The sequence below is a fragment of the Cupressus sempervirens genome, chromosome 11, assembly GCF_028749045.1.
Source record: "Cupressus sempervirens isolate cs-2001-9-10 chromosome 11, ASM2874904v1, whole genome shotgun sequence".
NCBI classification, from domain to species: Eukaryota; Viridiplantae; Streptophyta; class Pinopsida; order Cupressales; family Cupressaceae; genus Cupressus; species Cupressus sempervirens.
Genome location: NC_143128.1, coordinates 20,958,666 through 20,965,605, shown reverse-complemented (window position 1 = coordinate 20,965,605; position 6,940 = coordinate 20,958,666).

Genomic DNA, 6,940 nt, shown 5'->3' with positions numbered 1-6,940 from the left:
TGATATAGTTAAGGATGAACATAGAGACTTGTTTCTCAGCAGTAGTTATGAGTCAAATGACCTCAATCCATTTGGTTACTATAATGATAAATCTGTGGCCATTGGAAGAAGATGGATGAATTTCCCCAACAAGGTTGAGTCCCCATTGGTTGAATGGACATATTTTTATAAAAGGATGAAGCTCCTAAGTTGGCACATGAATTAGATTCCCTTGTATTTGGTACTTTTTTCATATCTTGGCATATTGAAAGGAACCTGACTCCATTGTAGGCCAATAATAACGCATATGCATAAGTTTCTTAGCCAAAGAAAGACAACTTGGGTGTGACCCACATATACCTTCCTGTACTTCTCATAAAGCACTTTGAGACTCATCATGTTCAAGGCAATGTAAGAGAGTTTTATTAATACCTTGTCGATACAAGGTATCAACAATTAATGTGTAGCAAGATGTTTGGCAAAGGAAGTTTCTCTTTTGGTTTCAATATAAATCAGGTGGTAGGATATTGTCTTGTAGATACACATATATTTTTCCATAAGGAATCTTGACTCACCAGATGACATACAATTGAACAATAAAGATCATCATGAGAAGGATAAGAAAAGGGTTCCACTAAGAACTCAAAATGAGCTTGTGTGTTTTCCATATTGAGCAAAGAAGCAATCGTTGCCATCGTATTTGCAACTTTGTTGTCTTGTTGAGGAATCTGTTCAAATGTGATCATTGTGCAATACTATTTGAATTCATCTACCATATGCTTATATGGTAATAACTTATTACATTTGGTTTGATATTCATAATTAACTTGATTAATGATCAATTAGGAGTCTCCATGAACATTCAACTAGGTTATTTTCCATTGTACTACCATTTTGAGTCATATGAGAAATGCTTCATATTCAACCATGTTATTAGTATAAGGGAATAATAGCTTCTAAGACTTAGGTATTGTGCATCCTTGTGGTGTAACGAAGAATACTGATACTCTTGAAACATTTTGAGTAAATGAACCATCAAAATATAATTTCTAGGATTGTGTTGATATTTGCATGACTTCGACATTTGGAAGTTCAACCTGCATTGGGTGTTCATCTAATAGTAGAGAATTTTCTAATTTATGCTTTATAAATTTTCCATTTATGACTTTTCTATCCATATACTCAATGTTAAATTTAGTGAGTACCATAACCCACTTTGCTAGTCTGCTCATTAATGCTAATTTCCTAAGTAAATATTTCAAAGGATTGATCTTTGCAATTAGTGTGACTTTGTGACATAACATATAGTGTCTCAAATTTTGTGAAGCAAAGACCACTTCTAGGCATACTCTTTTAATTTATTAATAGTTAAGTTCACATCCCACTAGAGTGCAACTGATCTAATCAATAGCCTTTTCTTTTCCTTCATGGTTTTGTTGTGCTAATAAGGCTCCCAAAGAGTTTTTTAGTCACTAATATGTATAACAAGAGTGGTTTACCATGTATGGGTGACATCAAAGTTGGTGGGTTTGTAAAGTACTTTTTGATCTTCTAAAAATCTTCTTCACATGTGGCATCCTAGTGAAATGACACATTCTTATGTAATAAGTGCATGAAAGGATCACTTCTATCATCCAATTGTGAAACAAACCTCCTAATTGGTTGCAATCTTCCTTGTAATGATTTCAATTGACTTATATTTTTCTGTGGTGGCATTTCCATGATTTCATTAACCTTATTAGGGTCCACTTCTATTCCTTTTGCAAAAACTATATATCCCAATAGATTTCTAGATGTGATGTTGAAAGCACATTTCTTGGGATTCAATCTGACATTGTACTTTTCTAGTTTGATAAATATCCTGCCCAATACTTGTAAATGATCTTTCTTAGTTTTTGATTTGCCTAAGATATCATCAACATAGTCATACATTATGGTATGCATCATATCATGAAAAATTATAGTCATACCCATCTAATACATAGTACTTACATTTTTGAGGCCAAAAGACACGACATTCTAGCAATAAGCACCCCAAGGACATGTAAAGGAATTTTTATCTTGATCTTCTTGTGCAATTTTTATTTGGTTATAACGAAGGAAGCCATCCATTAAAGATAGTATTTCATGTCCAATTGTAAGATCTACAATAGTATCAATGTTTGGAAAAGGAAAATTATCTTTTGTACAAACTTTGTTTAGATCTTTTAACTCTGTACACACCCTGATAGACTTGTCTGGTTTTAAATCTAGAACAATGTTTGATACCCATTCTGCATTATCAATTGCTTTGATAAAACCATCATCCAAGAGTTTCTTTAATTCAACTTTGACTAGAAGTGCCACATGTGGATACATCTTTCTAAGTTTTTGTTTCACTGTGTTGACTCCTGAAGATATAGATAAATGATGCATTATGAATTTGGATCTAAAGCTGACATATCAACATATGACTGCAAAATTGAATTGTTTAGATCTAAAAAACCATATAAACTCTTCTCTTTTTTATTTTGATAAAGATACAATTATTTTTAGGATGAGTTGAGATTCTTTAGTTTCGATGTTGATAGGCATTGTTGGTTCAATAAGTATTACTAATTGCTCTTGATATAAATAATCAGGATGAGCATCAATCCTTTCATCTTTAGGTGCCTCAGAGAGGTTTTCACCTTTAGATACATCTTTTTTTTAATACTATTTTTGGATCTAATACTACCACATAGTGGTTTTCACCATTAGACCTATTGATTATTTTCACATTTTTATGACTAAAAGGATTGGTACTCTCACCAAAATAAGCCATGTCATTGAGTTTAATAGAAAACCCTTTCTTATGTTCTCCCCATGGTATATGATCTCTGATATCAAGATAATATGTGACCATGTCATCATTATGGAAACTATCTAGTTTGAGAATAAGAGGTGAAGCCTAGTCAATAAGTTCAGGATGTATTAGTGGAAAGGGATCATTTGGGTCATGTTCAAAGGTGGTAATGGTATTAGTAGAGATTTTTTTGAGGTTTAGGAATGTATCAACAAGGTTTATTTCCATACTCTCATCTGAAATGTCATTTTTTTGATAAATCTCTCTTTCTTCATGATCATCACAGTTATCATAATATGGGATTAACTCTAATGAGTCTAACTATGAACTTTCTCCCTCATGGTATGTGTCACTATAAGTCTTAAACATATCAAATTTTTTTATCTTCAAAAAATATATTGGAATCATATTCATCTTCATCTTCATCTTCTTATTTATCCTTGATTTGATTTAGAAATTCTAGGGTGACCTTTTGTTTCATAGATTTGATCTAATTTGTATCCCAATTCAGTGGTATCTCTCTAATAATTTGGATTTCTCAAAATGGGTTGTAAGCCACCTTTTTTTTGCAAGCCAAGAGGTCCACTTCCTTTATATCTCATTCTTACTAAGATAGCTATTGGGATTTACAAGATGGCTGGGGGGGAGTGGTGTGAATAAGGTTACATATTTTGACCATTCTCATGATCTGCCCTATGAAAGGCCTACCCTATTAAAGGCTTACAAGGATTGTTAGATCCTACCCTATTAGAAGTGTGCCTGGCTAAAGGACTTTAGAACATTCACTTGGAATGCCACCTTGTTAAAAGCTTTATATAATGGCTATTAAACCAACCTAAGTCCATAGGATTTCATTTTGTTGTAACAAATGTTAGAAAGTGCAATAGAATGTTTGAACTGATGCACTTACAATTTGATATTGCTGATTTTAGATCCTTGTTTTATCTAATCTGATCCTCACTAATCTGGTATGAAAAATGCTGTAACCTTTATCCTTTGTTCTGCTAACTGATTCTACAATTCTATCCTTCTTCCAAGTCACCTTCAACTTGATCAATTTACCCCTTTCACTTCCTTCAAATCTTTGCTAACATTATCTCCTCACATGCATTCTCTTTCACACTCTTTATCTATCTTTGAATTATGGGGCTTCACCTCTAAAAAGATTTCATGACTTAGGGTTAGGTATGAATCTATGATTGAGATTCATCCAACTTTCCCGCTCAAATATTTCCATTTTTCTCATTGGTTGCATGTTGATTGCATAGGGAATACAAATAGATTTGATCTTATCTCTAAGCTTCAAGATCTATTCATATGTCAGCTCAAAAATGGTTTACATCTAAGTTTGTGAAGGCACAAACTCTTATGCTGATTCTGTATTGCTCAGCACTCACTGATTACTGATGCTTAACACATACTAAAATTTTGTTTGGCTTGGTACTTGAACTTGCTCAACATCTATTAGTCACTTAGCACTTGAAACTTGTTCGACATTGTCTATTTTCTTGACATTTGAATGACTTGGCACTTGTTGAATTTATGGCTTGACACATATTGCAACTTGGCATCTATATTATACTCGACATCAACTTAGAAAAATTCTTAAGTGTGTTGACACTCAATTGTCAAAACCAATTTGAGATCAACAATCTCCCCCTTTGACATGAGTGTCAAAAACACTTAACTACACATGATGAAACTAATCTCCTTGAGTATAATATACATTCTGTTCGACATATATACAAAACTTCAAAACTATTCAAAATTTTGGGAAGGACTATATACCTCAAAATTTGTAACTCTCCCTGAGTTGATGTACCATTTTCTTTATCCAAAAATTCTCTTTGAGTAGAGTGATTTGCCTCTGCTGATACTCCTTATCTTTATTCTGAATTCTAAAACCCTTTATCTGATGTGTTCTATTATGCCCTATTTCTTGCTATAGGCTTCATTTGCTTTGTTCTCCTCCTTTCTTCTCTCTGTACTCCCCCCTTTTTTGTTTCTCTTTTCTCTATTTTGTTTTGACTCCCCCTTTCACATGTATCCCTTACAAATTAAGTCTCCTTCTGGCTTTACAATTTCTCCCCCTTTTTCACACTTATGTCAAAGGTTCTATACACTAACTAAATGTTTTTCCAAGAAGGTTTTGTTCACTTCCATTACAATTCTTAGAGCAATATCCCAATTTTATAATGCAACTTCTAGGGATTTGATTTGTATAGCTGTCTTTGCTGCAAGGTGAACCAAACCATCTAATGTAGAAAGATTTGGATATTTCTTTATCACATTTTTTGCGTAGGCTAGTTCTTTATGTAAAATCTCCATGTGAGGGGTTAGGGCAGATTGAATCTGAACTAATTTGGCTCTTGTATTAGCCTCATCAGCTGTTAGTACAACTAGTTCTTTCTATGTGTGAAGCATTGTGTTAAAGTGCTTCTCACTTTGAGCTAGATCTTTTGGCAGTTGCATGCTAGATATCTTCAAGTTCCTTTCTAAGCTCATTATTCTCTGGCTAGTTTCCTATGTGAAAATGGAAGGATCACACAATTTTGAGTACAATGAGAAGATATTCTCAAGTACACTTCCTTCACTTTATCTATTTTCTTAGCCAATTCTACCTGTGAAAGTGCTATCTCATTAGATATTCTTTTATTCACCTTTGCTTGAAACTTCTTTTCTGACCATTCCATGAGTTTTACATTTGTCTCCTGGTCTTCATTGGTCTCCTGCTCAACAATTTCTGATAGTTGTTCCAATATTGGCTTCATTTCATCAGGTGCCTACAAGCTAAATGCATCTAAAAAAATGTCTTTGATCTCAATTAGTGCTTGCCTTTGCTTATACTCATTTCTAAGTATCTCCTACTTCTTCTTCCTCTCTAGTGCCTCTTGCACTTCATTGATCTAATCAATGTCCATGGTTGCATAGTCATACTTTGGAATGACTATTTCTTCATCTAGTATAGGCTCTCCATAGTGAAGTACCCTTGTAACCTTTGTAAAGCTCGAGCCTACTGCTGAAATTTGAAGTGGTATTGCTTCAATGCTCGGCTTTTGAGGCATTCTTGTAGGAGTCCCAGTGGTTGGCAGATAACCAAAGTTTGAATTGCTTCTTACTCCTTTTCCTTTGGGGTCTCCTCCTCCTCCTTTGATATGTCTTTATCAATAATAATTATTTTGTGGAGGTGCACCTTGTATTTGTGCAGTAGGAACAAAAGTATCCATCTGTCTTGTTTGTTCTTGTAAGAATTTGCCTTAAGGAAAAATTCACCCAGGAACTAAGAACTCAAACACAAGCACAACTATAGACCAAAAAATGGATATGATCAATTAATTAGAGTATATCCTAATACATTGCTTTGTTTAGTATGTGATATTCAAACACACTAGGAGTGCCTGTATATAAAGGCCTCTTAGGAAGCACCTAGAATGTCTCTAGAAAGAACCAAGAGATAAGATTACCATCATGACAAATAAGCACATGCCTTATCCATCATTGTAGATGAGTGGATAAGAATGACAAGGTTGTAGACACCATGTGCTTAATTAGTGTGCTAACTCCTGTGTTGTAGACACCATGTGCACAAAAGAGGTGTGAACTCTAGTGTTGTCAACATGACAACTCACAAGAGTGCACATGCTCCTAGGTGGCTAATAAATAAATAATAAAATAATGCATTAACCTAAGTAAACTTAAGTAAGTGTAAATAGTGAATACATATTTACACCAACAGTTCCTTTGCTCGCTCCTTGACAGTTGTAGCAACTTTACCTATGGAGTCAACCATAGCTGATGTATCTTATAAAACTTGCTGTTTAGGTTGTCCACTTGTAGCTTTAGGGATGAAAAAAGATGTTTCTTGTGTTGCCATCTTACCCCTAGTCAAGGTAGCTACTACTTTCTGCAACTCATCTACACTGACCAATACTAGGTTATTGCATAATTGAGCTTGTAGAGTTGATTGGTCAAGGATCTTCTTAAGATCCTCCGTAGTTAATAGATCGATGTTATGAATAGAATTGTCAGGAACATCCTTCACTTTTATTGTGTCTGTAGGTGTAGAGGTGTCATGTGGAGGATTTGGAGGTGGCAATTGTGTGTCTTGCACATTTTGATATGTATGCTGTGCTTCAA